The sequence below is a fragment of the Lactuca sativa genome, chromosome 3, assembly GCF_002870075.4.
Source record: "Lactuca sativa cultivar Salinas chromosome 3, Lsat_Salinas_v11, whole genome shotgun sequence".
NCBI lineage: Eukaryota > Viridiplantae > Streptophyta > Magnoliopsida > Asterales > Asteraceae > Lactuca > Lactuca sativa.
The window spans coordinates 149,858,701-149,877,885 of record NC_056625.2 but is presented as its reverse complement, the minus strand read 5'-3'; the positions used below and the strand labels follow the sequence as shown (position 1 = coordinate 149,877,885).

Below are 19,185 nucleotides of genomic sequence, written 5' to 3'. Positions count from 1 at the left end.
ACAATGTTTAAGACTTACCCTATGTACTTAGGTTAGTTGGTTTATTTTTTATTGAGACAACGACCTCGATCAAAATTTGGCGCCGTTACCGGGGAGATTGTGCGCTTGAGCTATTGTGTTTAAGTAGTTATAGACTTTTACTTTCATTTTCAATTCTCGTTTGCAGTTCACGTTTTGTTTTATTTGTGTGGTGTAGGCAATTCGGTGCATGCATACAAGACATAGCGGACGCTCTTCACCGCTTGCATTTGATCCGGAAATCGAACGAACAGCTCGCTCAAATCGGGTCGCCAGAAGGAACATCAACACTATGAGTGTAGATAACATTGTCGTGGAAGATGTGGTCGAGGGGCATGAGGATGCAGCCAACAATCCTCCACCACTAGTTCCACCACTAGCTCCTCAATTCCCAAACAACAACAATGGGAATAACAACAATGCTGGTGCACCAATCATCCAACCAGTGCAACCACAACCAAATAGAAACAACCGTGGCCAAAATGGTGGGAATGGAGGAAATTGGGCACAAAATATGGGAGGCATGTAGGAAACCACAACGGTGGTAATGTTAGAAATCAAAACCAAAATCCTAGAAATGTTGGTCCTCAATTTGGTAATGGTGGTAATGGTGGTAACGAGGATGATTGGGACTTTGATGATGGAAGTGACAACGGATTTGGTTGGAATCAGAACCACAACGGTGGTAACAAGCGGAATCAAGGAAATCGGGGTGGAAATGGGAACTACAACAATAATTGGAACAACCAGAATTTCCCCAATGGTGGCAACAATGACTACAACGATGGATTCGGAAATCAAGGCTTTGGGAATCAATATCGAAGGAATCCAAATGGTGGATTCAACAATGCAAATGGAGGATACTACAACAAAGGTAACCAATTCCCTCATCTTTATTTTCCGCAGCCTAATAGACAATCTGTGGTGTCTCATTTTCAGCCGGGAGAGTATGATGATGCTTCACCTATACTCTTCGCTGAAGGAAATGAGCATCATGTGGAAGTAAGACCACAACTAATTAGTGTCTTACCCGTCTTTAGAGGCCATAAAAATGATGATCCATACAATCACCTCTATGAGTTCCTTGCAATTGCTAAAGCGAATACTCTGCGAGGAACTAATAGAGATTCATTTAGACTTCAGTTATTTCCGTTCACTTTAAAAGAAAAAGCTAAGTATTGGTTCACTTCTCTTGCCCCCATAGTATTACTACTTGGGAGAAATTAAAAACTAAATTTTTGCAAGAGTTTTACCCTGCTAGTAAAACAACGGAAATAAGAAAAGATATACAAGATTTTGCACAAAAACCCAATGAAGAATTTCATGATACATTTGAACGTCTCAAGGAATTGTTGCATTCATGTCCCCATCATGAATTTCCCCATTTGCAACTTGTACGTTTCTTTTATGATGGAGTCAACACTGCCAATCAAACCATGATTAATGCCTCGTTTGGCGGCACAATTATGATGCAAGATAGTGAAGACGCTTGGCGATTCTTGGAGCAGTTGAGTTATGGTTCAAAAACCAATTACTCAACTAAGAAACGAGACAACCCATTTTTATCTACTGCTTCAGTTGGACTAGATAAAAACTGGAAAAATGAAGTCAAATCTAATATTAATTCTTTAAATAAAAAATTTGACTTACTACTCTCTAGTCTAGGCAAAGAGAAAGGTGTGTTTTTTTCGCAGGGACATAAGATATGTGTAAGTTGTGGAGATTCAGGACACATTGCAGATGAGTGCATGAGAAGTCAAGAGGAAATCAATCAAGTGCACGGCTATGGTCAATTCCAAAATAATCCACCATCAAATTTTGGTGTCGTTGCAGGGACATCAAGATGGTTGAGGAAGCATTTGAAAATGCTATTGAAAAAGAGAGGCCACCATGGAGCCATCAAGTTGAAAATTTGCCAACAAGTTTTTCGGACCCACTTAATCCATCTTTGGAGGAGCCACCCACTCTTGAACTTAAAACTCTTCCTTCACATCTTAAATACTCTTTTTTAGGATCTAATGAAAACTTACCAATTATCATATCTTCTGATTTGACAGGTCCATAAGAGGAAGCATTACTGAAGGTGCTTTCCAATTATAAGGGAGCAATTGGATGGACCATAGCAGACTTAAAGGGGATTAGTCCAGCCACATGTATGCATCGAATCACCACTGAAGCTGGAGCAAAACCATCCCAAGATGCACAAAGAAGGCTCAATCCGAATCTACGAGAAGTTGTAAAAAAAGAAGTGTTGAAATGGCTTGATGCAGGTATTATCTACCTGATATCTGATAGTGATTGGGTGAGCCCAATACAGACTGTGCCAAAGAAGTCGGGCATTACAGTGGTAGATACAGAAGATGGAGAGAATATCTCAACAAGACCAGTCACCAGATGGAGAGTTTGCATCGACTATCGGAAACTCAATGCTGCAACATCAAAGAACCATTTTCCTCTCATTTTTATTGATCAAATAATTGAGAAACTGTCCGGTAAAAAGTTTTATTGTTTTTTGGATGGATACTCGGGGTATAATCAAATTGCCATCCACCCCAAGGATCAATCCAAAACCACATTCACGTGTCCCTATGGCACCTTTGCTTTCCGAAGGATGTCATTCGGTTTGTGTAATGCCCCTGCCACATTACAAACAATGTATGATGGCTATTTTTTCAGACATGGTGGGGGATACAATAGAAATTTTCATGGATGATTTTTCTATTTTGGATCATCTTTTGAGGCATGCGTTAGACCAACTAGAAAAAGTTTTAAAACGTTGTATCGAGTCTAATTTGGTTTTAAGTTGGACGAAGGATCATTCCGTGGTAAAAGAGGGAATTGTACTTAGCCATGTTGTCTCCGAGCGTGGTTTTGAAGTCGACCGGGCCAAAGTAAGAATTATTTCTACTCTTCCCCCACCAACTTCGGTAAAAGGCATCCGTTCCTTTCTTGGACATGCCGGCTTTTATCGAAGATTTATCAAGGATTTTAGCGTAATCTCAAAACCTCTTTGTAATCTACTTTTAAAAGATGCACCATTTTCCTTTGATAAAGCATGTCTTGAAGCTTTTACCACATTAAAAAATAAGCTTGTTGAAGCTCCTATCTTGCAATCACTCGATTGGACTTTACCTTTTGAAATTATGTGTAATGCGAGTGATTACGCAGTAGGGGCAGTTTTGGGACAACGGGTGAATAAAAAACCTGTTGCAATATGATATGCGAGCAAAACTTTTTCGGATGCTCAATTGAATTACACCACTACCGAAAAGGAGTTGCTTGCGGTCGTGTTTGGATTTGACAAAGTTAGATCTTACATATGGGGATCTAAAGTTGTAATTTTTACCGACCATAGTGTCATTCTCCACCTCTTGGAAAAGAAGGATGCCAAACCACGTCTCATAAGATGGATCCTTCTCCTTCAAGAGTTTGATCTTGAAATCCGGGACAAAAAGGGTTCCGAAAATATTGTGGCAGATCATTTATCTAGAATAAGTAATAATGATAACTCAACGGAAGTTATTCAAGAAAACTTCTCGGATGAGCATATTCTTGCTGTCAAAACTATACCATGGTTTGCTAATTTAGTGAATTACTTTGTGACAGGGGAAACTTCATCATATTGGAATGCTCAACAAAGGAGGTTCTTCCACTCTCAAACAAAAAATACTACATATGGGAGGACCTAGATCTTTTCAAAATTGGAGCAGATCAAATGATTAGGCGATGTATACCACATACGGAGCAAGAAGATATTCTAAGACATTGCCACTCATATGCATGTGGAGGGCATTTTAGTGCCAAAAAGACAGGACATCGGGATCTACAAAGCGGTTTTTTTCTGGCCCTGTATTTTTAAAGATGCACATATATTCATTAAAGCTTGTATTCGTTGCCTTGGGGGGGGGGGGGGGGGGGGATCTCACGACAGGACATGATGCCAATGACCCCAATTTTAGTAGTTGAAATTTTGATGTATGGGGCATTGATTTTAAGGGCCCGTTCCCCATGTCTTTTGGCAATCTATACATTCTTGTAGCCGTTGATTATGTATCAAAATGGGTTGAAGCCGAAGCTACACGTACGAATGACCATAGTGTTGTTTGTAAATTTGTCAAAAAGAACATCTTTTCTAGGCATGGAATCCCTCGAATGATTATTAGTGACCGGGGTTCCAATTTTAAAAATTGGCATTTTGCAAAGTTGTTAAAACATTATGGTGTCACTCATAGGATTGCTACTCCATATCACCCACAAACAAGTTGACAAGTAGAGGTGTCAAATAGGGAAATAAAACGCATCTTGGAAAAGACTGTTCGTCACGACCGAAAAGATTGGTCCCTAAGATTAGATGATGCACTATGGGCATATCGTACAGCCTATAAGACGCCCATTGGAATGTCCCCGTATCGGCTTGTTTATGGGAAGCCATGCCATCTCCCGATGGAGTTGGAACACCATGCCATGTGGGCCATAAAAAATGCTAATTTTGAATTGAGTGATGCATGTATAGAAAGAAAACTCCAACTTGTTGAATTGGAAGAGATTCGAAAAGAAGCTTACGAAAGCTTAAGGATCTATAAAGAAAAGACGAAGGCATTTCATGACCAACATATTGTCTTAAAACAATTCGTTGAAGGATAATTGGTGTGGCTATTCAACTCTCGTCTCAAACTCTTCCCCGGAAAGCTTCGGAGTAAATGGAGTGGACCATTTGTGGTGACAAATATGGTGGATCACGGTGCCATTGAAATCAAGGACACGAAAGGCGGTGAACCACTCAAGGTAAACGGACAAAGACTCAAACCATACATTCGAATGGTAGATGGTGAAACAACACTCGTTGAGAAAACAGCGCTCGAGGTACCTCAATATTCAGATGCAACTTAGTCAAGGTAAACCGTCCGGCTGAAGACGTAAAACTTAGCGCTTTTCGGGAGGCAACCCGCGGTTTGGTGTGTTTTTACTTTTATTTTTCGTTTTGTGTGTTTTAATTTTTTGTATCGAGGATGATCTAGGGTTTAAAGTTGGGGTGGGGGTATTTAACTTTTGTTATTAAAAAACAAAACCTCAGGCGTCCTAGGAGACGTCTTAGACGCCGTCTAAGACGCTGTCGGGATGTCACTTTTTTCCCCCAATGAAAACCCTTTGCGAAATTACAAAAATGCCCCTGTTTGAGAGAGACATCCTAGGACGCATCAAAGACACCGACTAGGACGCCGACGCATTTTTCACCCGTTTTATGTCGCTTTATGCATAATTGTTGGTCTCCTTCTTCTCTAAACTGCCATAGCCGAATACTCACTAGTTTTTGCCCATTTTCTTCCATTTTTTTGGCCAAAATTTGTGATTTTTGGTTGCAATCTTCAAGAAATCAAGTAAGAAACATCAAATTGCAAGATTTACACACTCTAATCACTTATTTGGGGCCGATTTCAAAACCCACAAAAACTAGGGTTTTGAAATTTTGACTTATTTTGGGTTTTTGCTTCAAGTTCTTGGTTCTTCTTCACTAGAAACACAATTACAACAAGGTATGTGCTTCAAAACCCCATCTTTTAGTTGAATTTTGAAATTTTTGCATGTATGTTCATATATGTTTGAAATTTTGAAAAAGATGAAGAATATGATATATATATATATATATATATATATATATATATATATATATATATATATATATATATATATTGGTATGAATTCTTGTGAATTAGTGTTTGTAGTTGTTAGAAGTATGTTCCAAACAAGTTGCATGTGTCATCTGTGAATTTTTCTGGAAATTGAATTTTTTGTTAATTTCAAAAAAAAACACACACACACATATACTTTTGGAAAATCATTGTTATGTTTACATTTGTGCTTAGATTAAAATTTAATTTTTTTGGAAATTTTTAGAATGACACTTAGTTTTGACACTGCATTATTAATTTGAATATTTACTTGTTACAGTTCTGTTTTGGTTTCAGTTAGAACTTGTCAGTTGCAGTTAAACTTGGGTTTATCTGTGTTTTACTGATTGGATAAATTTTTGAAAAATATTAAGTTACTGAAAACATAACAGGACTTAAAACAGTTATTTATTTAGACTGAATTTATTTTAACTTTGTTTGGAACAACTTCCCAACTAGATTATTGTTTTATTTTTATGACATTTGATATGTTTAATGGAAAGTTTTGTTTTGTGGTTTTGTGTGTGGTTGATTTTGTAGATGCCAGCAAAGAGATCAAGGGTAGCATCATCAGGCAGTGCAGCCAGACAACCAGCTAGACAGTCGGTGTCGAATATACCTGTGGCATTTGACCCACGGTACCAGACATTGCATGAGCATCCAGACAACATTTGCCCGACAGTTTATGAGGCGACACATCCGATTACGGGTTTTACTGTAGACTACATGGTGGAGTGACCGAGCTTCACTGGTTATAATATTGTGGAGACGTTTGATCACTATGGATGGGGTGGAGTGTTGGACTTCAATCCCATGAAGATTTATGTTGATATAGTGCGGGAATGGATGAGGACACTTCGACGTGTCGAGGTGCCTGGTAGGCCGGAGGAGTTGCAGCTGATTGGGACGGTTCATACTCATGATATAGTGATGACTGTGCAGGGTATTCGGGACATGTTTTGTCACACCCCAAAACCAAGAACGACGGAAACGTTCTGGGGCGGAGGACGTCATGTACAGTATCACAATAATGAAAAGTAGTAAACAAGCAACTGTTTGAAAAGTAGTAAACAAGCAACTGTTTGAAAAGTAGTATTCAAGACATGTGAAGAAACTGTTTGAAAATCTCCCTTGGGAGGGTGTTTGTGGTGTTTTCAAGTCCAGAATTTAACTAGGAACTAAACTATGCTAGTGTATAAGGCTTTAGAAAAGTTTATAGCACAATTTAGCACTATTGTTTGGAGTTCACGGCCATGGAACTTGTTGGGCCATGAACACCTTACTCTTGGTGTTCTAATGGTGTTTGCTAGTCCTAAACTCATTAGGGTACATGTCTAAACTAGTCTCTTGGCTTAAGGAAGGCTTTTAGGGTGTTTTGGCACCTAAAAATGGAGTTCACGGCCCAAGAACAGCCTTGACCGTGAACTCACTTCTAGCCTTTGATTCTTAATGATTTTGTGGTCTAAACATGTCATTGTAGTTTCTAGGTTGAGTTCCAAGGCTTGGAGGGACATTGGGCACACTTTGGCCCTTATAAAAGAGTTTACTCCCCAAGGTGTTCTTGGGCAGTAAACTCTCAGATCTTAGTGTTTTCCTATGATTTTTAGTGTATTAAGCATATAAAAAGCTTTAAAACAACACTAGATAGAAGTAATCACTTTCCGGAACGAAAGTCCGAAGATCCTTGAGAAAGAATTCGGCTTTTCTCTAGTTGGAAGTGTAACTAATGAATAAATATGGTTCAGAATCCTATATATAGTCCTGGGATTTTTGGCAGAAAATATTTTATTCACGAAATGAACTCTAATATCATAGGGTTTTGAAATAACAGTGTTGCACAAAACACTAGTGCATCCACTCTTCTGATATCTCCTTAAGTGTAAATCCTAAAATACTCAAACTTATACCCAAAAGTCTGGAAATTCTCTGTAACTGTTCTAATTTTCTACTAACTCGATATGCTTTGTACGTAATGGAAATTTCGGGTTGTCACATCATCCCCCTGTTAAAGGGAATTTCGTCCCGAAATTAGAATTTAGGTAAGGAAGTAGGTATGAATGATCAAGTCATGAGGTGGAAACTTCCTAATCGATTGGTTCTCGCGCTCCTAAGTGAAATCGGGTCCTCGGTTGGTATCCCAACGAACCTTCACTAAATGGCGATGGCGTTGCTTCGTCCGCTTGACCTCTCGGTCGAGGGTCACTACGGTTCTAATAGAAAGGCGTGGATCTCGTTAATCTCGATCTCGTCGAGTGGCTTACGAAAGTCCTAACGGAAAGGCATGGTTTCAAGATTAAGACACGAAGGGTAAAATGTACGTGTCTAGTTTGTAAGGTACAGGACCGATTCTGGTAAGAATCTCGGAGGTCCTAACTATCTTGGATTTAGCTTTCCACGCTCTATGAAGTGTATTAAGCCATTCCCAGAGTGAGACTTCCTAAAGAATTTGGTCTCTCACTTGGAATTCCAAAGGTTCTTTCTCTTGATTAACTTCCCAGTCAAGGGCCACCCCCTGTTGGGTTAAAGTCGTAAGGCTTTCTGTAATTTGCGAGGAGTTCTGAACGGACGACGATACTAGGTCTGCAAGACCTAGAATTTGGCGAATTTCTGTCGGCGTCTCTAGTGTCGACAAATTCTCAACGGTTTTGACAAATTGAAAGAGTACTCAAAAATTCCCACATCACTAATAGTGTGTCTTAGGAATCTGACTCTTTAATTTCAACTCCCGTGCTTAGAGAACTTCGCGAAAGTTCCTCCGAGGGTAATGTTTCCATGGATTCCTTATCACTACGAGGGTAGATAAGTAAGTCATTACATGGAGAAATGACGAACTGATCCAAGTAAGAAAGACGTACCCTACTCATTTAGCCTATGAATACTATGGGCGTATTGGTCCTATCCGAGGGGTATCACTACGGACTCGAAGTGTCCGCATCGCGTTCGGAAGGTAGTCTTCCGGACATCCTTCCCTAACACTCGAACTGGTGATATTCGGATCTCATATCCATTTCTGAAAGTAATTCTTTCCTTGTGTTTGCTCAACCAATTCATCTATGCGAGGCAGAGACAACGATTTATAATGGAAAATCTTGACGGAGTCCTCAATATCTGAGGTACATACGATGCAAATCCATCGACCTCTGGAAGAATAAGACCGGAGCTCTCCAGGGTGAGGATCCTAGCCTTCCAATTCTATTTCTCTGTAGTTCGCTAAGTTATCCTGGCTGTTCTTGTATCTCCGTAGGTGTTTAGACTGTAGGGAAATTTGTTTACAGAAGTCGTACTGGGTTCTAAGTTTGTTCACATGACGATGTGATTACTCGTAGTCTTGGGCAGTCTCCGTCCTGAAGTTCATATTAGAATTCATACTTGGTTCAACGATCACAATATCGTGTATACGAGTCGTATATAATTAAGATTGAAAAGGTAGTCGAATAATTGATTCTTCTTTAAGCTCACTTCCCATTGAGGAAAAAGAAGTTAAAGTGGAATCATCAATTCTAAACCTGTAGAACCTTGATTATATATCACTCTTATGTATACATTCTTCAGCGACAGATCAACCGTATGGATCCTTGGATTGAACTTGACGTACTGTACGAGTGGTACTTCGGGGATTTCTTCGGAAAGAAAAGAAATATGAGGTACTCCATGCATGAGTACTTCGGTTTTCTAATATGACGTCTTTGCTGCAAAAGCGATCTCGAAGAAAGAGATGTGCGTACGAAGCTGATTGTTTCTTGATGACGACATGATTCTGTTAGCACGAAATATAAGGATTTTGTGAGTGATTCTGGTTGACCCTAGATGTACTTCGATTGCTCAAGAAAAGAGTAAGAGTATGTTCTCGAAAGTTTGACCTACATCCCTATGATGCAGTCCTAGCACGAAATGGAAGTGTGTTCGCGAAGGTTTGACCTACATCCCTATGATGCAGTCCTAGTACTGGGTGGAAGTAAGTTCGTAGAATGGTCTCAAGACGTTTGTCGTTCAAGCCGAGGTATCGTTGGTTGGTGAATAACATGATCCAATCCACTGAAAGAGACTTGGAAATGTCTCCGGAGCTAACTTGCTATAGTCCAATGACTTGACTAAAGCATGTGTCAGATAAACTCTAATGAAAGTACGATGAGAGTACTTGAATAGAGGAAATGACACAGAAGTTAGCCGACTGTCAATATCTTTGATATTCATGACGTAGAAGTTTAGGAGAATGACCTTGTAAAAGGTCTTACATCATATCCAGAGAAGATAGTTCTTGACAGCATAAAGACCTAACCAAAAGTACTTACAGTACAAAATAGTTTCATAGAAAATGTCACATCGAGCATAAACAGAAAAATGATTCCTTTTAATAAGGAAAATAAAGTAAGGCATCTACTACTGTCGACGGTCATCCCTCTGGTGAACTCTCAGTTCAGCAGTTGACGTTCCACATCAAGTAGGTGTCTTTCGTACACCCTCTGGCGTACTCGGAGCTCTATAACTTCGGCTCGGGACTCAACCAGTGCTTGCAGCAAGGTTTCATGGTTTCTCTCTGATCTCTCGCGATCATCTTCTAGACGAATGGTGCGGAGGGTATGCATTCTCGCATCGACGACAACTTCGGTGATCTGATGTAGGGCTGTCCTGCCTTGAATCTCATTTCGATCCACTTTGCGGACCAAGATTGGCAAGATTCTGTCTGCTGAGCCCCCATTGCTCAGGTCGTAAAAGCTTCGGTCGCCATTAAATGGCATGGGCTGGTCTTGTCCTTGGCTCCATGTTTCCAAGCATTCCACCCACTCAGGCGTCGGGCCATGAAAAGACGGACGAGGGTTAGGAATTGGAACGGGAGCTGCCTGGGGTAGGTTGTCAACCTCTGGTTCGGAGTTAGCATCGTCCGAAAGGTCTTCATCATGGTGATCATTCATAAGGATATGATGATCATTCTCTGGTTCTTCTTCAAACCATCCAGCAATGACCTCATTCGGAAGGTACTGGTTGCCGTGGGGATGGAGTCCAGCCATGTTATCTACGCGAGAATTGGGGTAAGAAAATAATTATTAGACGAACTATCTAGATAATTATTTAGAAAATCCTCATTAGTTACATCGCTATTTGTGAAGTGCATACTAGTTATACGTAATCGAAACATGATAGGCCTTCGAATATGTGACCTTAACTCCAAATTCACACAGAATAGGGGTAAAGTAAAATTTTCACAGATTCTAAGTCTATAACATCCTAATTACATATAGCCTTAGTGTATCCACTTAGCAACTATCAACTTAGTAATGAAGATACCGTTTTAGTTCTTAAGTATAAAGTACTTATAGTAACACCAAATACTCCTATAGTATTTTAAGTTTAATGTTATGTTCTACTGTTCTCATTGTGGTAGGGTTGGTAAGATTTTAGACTTGTTGCAACCACACAACTACACTTAGGCACATGTTAGTTAACCCTTGGATAATATAGTTGATCAAGCTATATCTTCCCAGTTTTGACTATATGTCTCTAAGTCCACCTGTGTTGCCCAACAATCGTAATTCTTTTGTACTGTCCTAGTGACACTGATTTTAGTATGAATACAGCACGTATACTTAATTAAATATTTTATTATTTAAAGTATAAACTCTTGGTCAGAGTATTTTTAATCCCATTGTATTTATAGACTATATATATTTTATGGGTTGATATACTTAATTCACTATAAACAATGCTCTGATACCACTCTGTCACACCCCAAAACCAAGAACGGCGGAAACGTTCTGGGGCGGAGGACGTCATGTACAGTATCACAATAATGAAAAGTAGTAAACAAGCAACAACTTCATCCATTGCATTAATAATATAATTTTAATACAAGTGTGTTCTGTCAAATTATGATAAACACTAAAGCATAAATCAAAATGAAATATGCGTCTAGAACGAGCACCATCTTCCATGAACCTTGCATCGTTACCTGTCTATGGTTGACCTGAGGGTACAAGTTATTTTGATAGCGAGTATCAGCTTTAAAGCTGGTGCGATCATAAGTATTTTAGTGTCTTAATTTGTATGTAAGTATTTGTATGTATATGAACTTTAAGTATTGAAAATGTTGTGAATGATCCTAGGAAGCCCTATGTTTCCTACTAATCGTATCCTTCTACCAAGGCATCTAGTGTCTGTGTGTGTCTCTTGTAAGAGTGTGTTTTTTCCCAAATCTGACTATCATTAACCAAAAATATAGTTTCTACATTACCGTGCGTCGTGTGAATGTTCACGAAGTGAATGTAATGGGAAAATGAAATAGTACTATGGTGTAGTGTCGAACTACAACCGTACTAATTACCTTAAGTCCAAGGTAATTCTTATAAGTACTGTAGTATTTGTAATAAGTGACTACTTCTGTACTCCTATTGCCTTATTTGAGGGATAAGGCATAATGTGATGGATTGATCCCAGGCTAGACGCTCCGCTGTCAAAGGGATTTTGGGACCTTTACATGACCCCTGCATATTTGCACGCCGTGAACATCCACATTACTATGATCATGTATACCGATATAACTATCACAAAGCGTTGCTATTCATTGGTATAGTTAGATCCTGAACTTGTTCCATGCTATAACACCTAGTGATGTCTGTCCTACTATCGTATATGTAAGCGCACTCATGTAAACGTATCAATGTATACGTACTCATGTAAGCGTAATCATGTAAAAGTATATGAACGTATGCCTTTGCTACCCAAAGGTACTGAACTGACTGAAAGGAACTATTATGTCCATATATGTACACATGATATATGACTAATGTTTAAACGAACTTCGGACGGATATCTGTATCCCACCAGACCACATCTCAAGCGCGAAAAGGAAATAGGGTGGATAGTGATAGTCTTCCTAAGTCCTTTAAACATTATTTATATAACTATACATATATAGGCATGCTTATAACAGGATCTCTATGTAAACGTATATAAGTAAATGTACTCATGTAAATGTAATCATGTAAATGTACTCATGTAAAAGTAATCATGTAAACGTACTCATGTAGTTATATAGTAATGTACTATAATGTTTTGCGTGTGCTAGCTATAATGTGTGTTCTCTCTCTATCTAGCATGTATAATAATGTGCTGTGTGTACTAGCTGTAATGTACGTTCTCTCTATCTAGCAAGTATTGACTCATGAATGAACTGACTCATTGTATGATATCGCGTTCTAGTAATGGTTCTAATATCTTCCTAAACTACCCATATGGTAGCTTACTAGTAATGTAATTGGTATGTATGAACATGGATGTATACCCTTGCTACCCAAGGGTATTGAATGAACTGGAAGAACCTTTATGACTATATATGTACACAGGATATATAACTAATATTTAAACGACCTTCGGACGAGTACCCGATATCCCACCAGACCACATCTCAAGCGCGAAAAGGAAATAGGGTGGATAGCCTTCCTTAGTCCTTCCAACATTTCTTATATAACTATACATATATAGGCATGAAATTTACAATATAAAAGCATAAAATAAGTTTTGTAAAACCTTTTGAACATGATTTCTATCTAAGAAAAGATCGACTTGATGTCAATCCATAAAACGGGTTGAAAGCATGTGTTTGATAAAACAGTCTAAGTATAAAGAAACATTTGTTTGAAACACAATTATAAATGAGTTTGAAATGAAACATATAGTGCATAATGAACAGTTTAATAAGGAGTTTTAAACATATAAAACGTTTATGAAAATCATGTGAAGAAACTGTTTGGTAAAACGGCTAATGAGTAGCAAATCATGTAAATGCTGCTTATTAATCTCATGTGATTGATATAATAACTAGCATGATTCTACTTGTACCCCCCCCCCCATAAAACATTTAAAAACATTTAAAACATTGAGTAAGGGGTATGAACTCACCTGTTGTGAGTGGTACTGAAGAACTGAAGAAGTAGGATGGCTAGGTGTCAAGTGAAGTCTTGAACACACTCTATGATCCTAGTTAACATATAATATCACATATATGTATCAAATTAGTCTATAAACAACTAATAACAAATCAAGACACCCTAGGACATGCTAAACACCTTTATCAAGTGTTATTAGCCTCTAAGATTGCATCTAAGTGTGGTAGGGAAAAGCTATTGTGTGTAGGGTTCAAGGAAAACTCCATAAGGGAGTTCACGACCCTAATGGCACTACCAAATGAGTTTACGGTCATAAGCTCATACTTATATGACCATTTTATGTTTGATGCTCTATAAGGCCCTAATAAGAATTCCTACTTAATGGCTTGGTCTACGGAAGAGTTTAGGGCATTATATAACTCCTTTTAGGAGTTTGCAGCCCTGGGACCATATACCTTGGATATTACGGCCGTAATCTCCCTTGGGAGGGTGTTTTTGGTGTTTTCAAGTCCCTAATTTAACTAGGAACTAAATTATGCTAGTGTACAAGGCTTTAGAAGAGTTTATAGCACCATTTGGCACTATTGTTTGGAGTTCACGGCCATGGAACTTCTTGGGCCGTGAACACCTTACTCTTGGTGTTCTAATGGTGTTTGCTAGTCCTAAACTCATTAGGGTACATGTCTAAACTAGTCTCTTGGCTTAAGGAAGGCTTTTAGGGTGTTTTGGCACCTAAAAATGGAGTTCACGGCCCAAGAACAGCCTTGGCCGTGAACTCACTTCTAGCCTTTGATTCTTAATGATTTTGTGGTCTAAACATGTCATTGTAGTTTCTAGGTTGAGTTCCAAGGCTTGGAGGGACATTGGGCACACTTTGGCCCTTATAAAAGAGTTTACTCCCCAAGGTGTTCTTGGGCGGTAAACTCTCAGATCTTAGTGTTTTCCTATGATTTTTAGTGTATTAAGCATATAAGAAGCTTTAAAACAACACTAGATAGAAGTAATCACTTTCCGGAACGAAAGTCCGAAGATCCTTGAGAGAGAATTCGGCTTTTCTCTAGTTGGAAATGTAACTAATGAATAAATATGGTTCAGAATCCTATATATAGTCCTGGGATTTTTGGCAGAAAATATTTTATTCACGAAATGAACTCTAATATCCTAGGGTTTTGAAATAACAGTGTTGCACAAAACTCTAGTGCATCCACTCTCCTGATATCTCCTTAAGTGTAAATCCTGAAATACTCAAACTTATACCCAAAAGTATGGAAATTCTTTGTAACTGTTCTAATCTTCTACTGTCTCGATATGGTTTGTACATAATGGAAATTTCAGGTTGTCACATGTTTAATGTAGATACTGGCTATCATCTACATGATCTTGAGAATCAGCCGACCAAGTATAGATGTATTGACACGAGGGGGGGTAACCCCGGGGTTATCATGACAGAAGTATACCACACAGTATTTCGTGAGGGGACGAGGGCATACAACAGGTTCCGCGAGTTTGTGCCTTTAGCAAAAGCATTGCATAACATTGTCACGAAAAATATGAACCCGAGGAATAGTGATCCTAGGGCGGTGAGGACACAGGATTTATATGTATTATATGGATTGATGACAGGATCTATCTTTATCTCTTATGTATATAATGCTATGTGCAACATATGGTCCTGTTTTGATATCCAGCACAGAGTCACTACCCCCCATGTTGCCTTGATATCGACATATGTGACTAGGGAGCTAGGAAATAGGATCAGGGTCCCATGAGCTACATCATACCAGCGTATCCTTCGCCCCACTTCTACTTCTTTTTGACATATCTCATTTCAAATTATAAATGGGAGACATACTCTGGTGGATTCCGCCACAAACCTGACATACACGGCACCACTCGGAAGTGGGAGATGAGGAGCCATTCGTTGGTGATTTTCAGGGGGATCAGCAGCATCAACAGGCACAAGCAGCAGGTCAGGGATGGAACATGCAGGCGGCTTGGGAGGATTTTGTAGGGAGGCAAAATACGCATAATCAGGAGGTGGAGTCTTGGATGGGAAGAAGAGATATATGGATGGAGGGTGTCGACACGGCACTAGTTGATCTTACTGAGAAGATGCGACAGGTTGGCATTATAGCTAGCAACACTTATAGTGTTGTCACTCGCCAGTTGTACCAGCATGAGTATTATGTATATGCCGCCTACAGACAGAGTCATGTCCGGTATGAACCGATGGACATTGATCAGCCACAGTATTGATACCGAGCTCCAGCTCCGGTCTTCTACCGATCCGGGGATCCGAGCAACTATCCACCACCATTCGAGTATGAGCATTATCAGCCACCACCAGCTACAGATGACTCTACTCGCTTTGAGGATTTAGCTGGATTGATCTTTGGGTATCCTCCACCATACCCACGTTATCCTCCTTAGCCGCCCCCTAGTGAACTTTGGTGAGATCCTCTTTTGATTTTTATTTTTATGGTTGTTTGTTAAAGACTTTTCCTTTTTCTTTTTATTTTATTTTTCTTTTGATTTTTATGTCTTTTATTTGGGATGAATGTACTGCCATCTTGAACTTATTATTATTATTATTCTCTCTTGGGTTGGTTCCATGAAATATGTGATGAGTTATTAGCATCTCTATATCTTGAATGTAACTCATCAAAATGGAAAATGATAGGAGTTTTGTACATTGATTCATAATATTTAATTAATATTGATTTTGTGGATTGCTCAGCCGGTGTGGTAATATCTATATTTAGTTAAAAATTTGTTATGTGAAATACCCAAGTGTTTGAAAAATGAAGGTTTTTGGCTCGAGCCTACGATCTTTCAAATAAGGACCCAACCGAACAATATGTGTCATCATACAATCAAAAAGCATCAAAACGATATTTAAGAACTTCAAAGTATATATAACCAAGCTCAAGTCAAATACAAAGATGATCAAATCCGATGAAGTCATTAAAGAACTTGAAGAATGCTCAATCAATACAAATATGAAGAAAAGTTCAAGTTGAAGACATTTGTGTGAAACAATATGTGACCCCTCGATAGCGAGAGTGTATGGGTTGGTCCATTAAGTGTTACCGACCGCGCTAAATATGTTAGTGAACCTTGAAAAGGGGACTTTGGCAATGAGTTCAACTGATTACTCATGAGGTTGATTGTTGGAAAGGGTTCAAAAAGTGGAAGGTTTCAAACAACAAAGTAAAATAAGCATAACATGTGTTTTGAGTTTAAAAGTCTAGATAAGAAAATAATAATCCCCAAAATCAATATATTGTGCTCTTGGAAATGTTGTGACAAAAAGTATGGAATTCCTGATTCTATTGAGTTTTTCTTAGGATAAGAGAGTAAGCCTACACTGATTATTTCAGGCCAATCACGGGACGAGTTTAGAATAAAGTTGGGGAGGTTTGATAAGTGTATTTTATGAATGTGTTAAATTGTCATAATTACATTGAATTGATGTGTAATTGCCCAAGAATGGCACTACTTTGATGAGTTGTTGAACTTCATATGCAGGTCAATATATCGTACTAAAAGTGGGTGGAACCTGCAAGTAAAACGAATTGCTCAAGGAATAAAGAAATGTTGCTGGGAAAGTAAAACACTTTTCATTGTTTTGATCATATCTCAAGTTCTGGAGCTCTGATTGACATGACTAAAGAAGTTCTGCAAACAAGACACGATTTTCTACAACTTTCATGTTTTGTGTTTCTGCTAGTTATGTCGTTTTCACTACCAAAACTTGCACGGGAGATAAAGGACGCCTCCAGGCGTCTAAGACGTCCCCTAAGACGTCCAGGTCAATCAGTCAACATCTGGGTGAATTTCGGAGCGGAAAGGAAAAGAGGACCCCGTCGACGTCTTACATGGCATCTAAGACGTCCCCTAGGATGTCTGGCCGTTTTAGGGACGTCTCATGTTGGAACGGCGTGTTTCGGAAAGTATTGAACTCAAGGAAGGACGTTCTAGGACGCGTCTAAGAGGTCCCCTAAGACGTCTGACATTTTTGGCCATTTTTTAGTGTATTTCAAGGACGAAAGATGGCATGCAAGGACGTACAAAGAACACATGGGCGTTATACATGATGTCTAAGACGTCTCCTGGGACGTCCAACGTCTCACATCGCCCAATTTCATTATTTTCTGCCACACACTATAAATAGGGATCTATGCATTCGTTTTTAGGGCTCCCACCTGCGATTTTCAGAGTTTTCCCTACGTTCTTAAGGCTTCTAAAACCCTTGGAAACATTTGGATACACAATTCCATTCCATTTCAATCTGGATTCAAGGCAAGATTCGATTCAATTCATCACCAAGCTATAAGTGAAGATCATTTCATTGGTTAATCTTCATCAATTCTTTATTTTCCAGAATTATTTCTTCTTCCCCAAGGTTTATTTGTTCTATACTTTAATGATCATTAGGCTACATTTGTTTGATTATTCTACATTTGTTTATGAATTCTATTATGCATTTTATTCATTTTAATCAAGTTATTTGTTTTATGAACTCAATGGAAGGCTAAACCGTTAGGGTTACTTCCGGGGATGTTTATGACTTTTGGATGAACACACTTGATTATTACTTGATTCTAATTAATTTCAATTGTTATTTTATGCTTCATATGATGATCTTTTGGTAATTACGATTGAAATTGGGTTGTATGAAGTTGTTTGATGTCATAATTAAGATAGTTTATTGCCAATTCATCATTTGTTCCAAGTTCAATTAGTTTAGGAATAAATACATGTGATTGAATCAACATATATTATTCCAATTTATGATATTGAATCTTAATATGGTAATAGGTAGTCGTAATAGATTTTATTGCTAGTTCACTAATTGTTCCCAATTCATTTAGACATAAAGGAGTAAGATAATTAGTTGAATGAACATATTATGTACCCAAACTATGTGTTACAAGTTAATAAACCCCAATTGCATCTAAGTAACTGAATTAGGATTCTAGGGAAGAAAGTGTGTGAATCTAAACTGTCTATAACTAAACCGAGAGTACTCTAGTTTTCTCATTTTAATTAATAAATCTCCAAATGTTTGTTTGATTTTTACTTTAATCTTTTCCGTGACAATTGCTAGTAATACTTTTCTCTTTATTTATTACTTTGACACAATGTTTAACCACGAACTCCTTGTGGATTCGACCCGACTTACCCTATCTACTTAGGTTAGTTGGTTTATTTTTTTACAGATACAACGACCTCGATCACCGTATCATGGTCTTTCCTTGCTAAGCCAAGGGCCAAAACCCGGTTCTTACAAACAAGTTCCAAGAGCCACATCCTGGTCTCCATGCAAGCATCACAAACACAACTAGCATCCTACATATAACTGATAGGATCTAGACCCTAGTATTGCATACAATTTTTAGGGACCATATCCAAGTATTTCATACAATTGGCTGGCACCACTGCCTGGTCTTCCTGCATAACATAATCCAGTGGGCCAACATTGGTACCTTCGACTCATAAGTATAGTGAGGAGACGCACCTTGATTGGTAACGGATAAATCTCACACACGAGCCGTTGGTGCTAAAGTCTCTCCCACTAACATATCTACAAACCAAACCCTCATTAGAAATTA

The 19,185-nt window shown here is 38.6% G+C and overlaps 1 non-coding gene across 1 annotated transcript; it reads right to left on the bottom strand.

Moving 5' to 3' along the window:
* Positions 1-1,289: 1,289 nt before the first annotated feature.
* LOC111877874 (small nucleolar RNA R71) lies at positions 1,290-1,396 on the bottom strand. Its single transcript, XR_002845552.1, has one exon. It is a non-coding gene; the product is annotated as a small nucleolar RNA R71 (small nucleolar RNA).
* Positions 1,397-19,185: the final 17,789 nt, after the last annotated feature.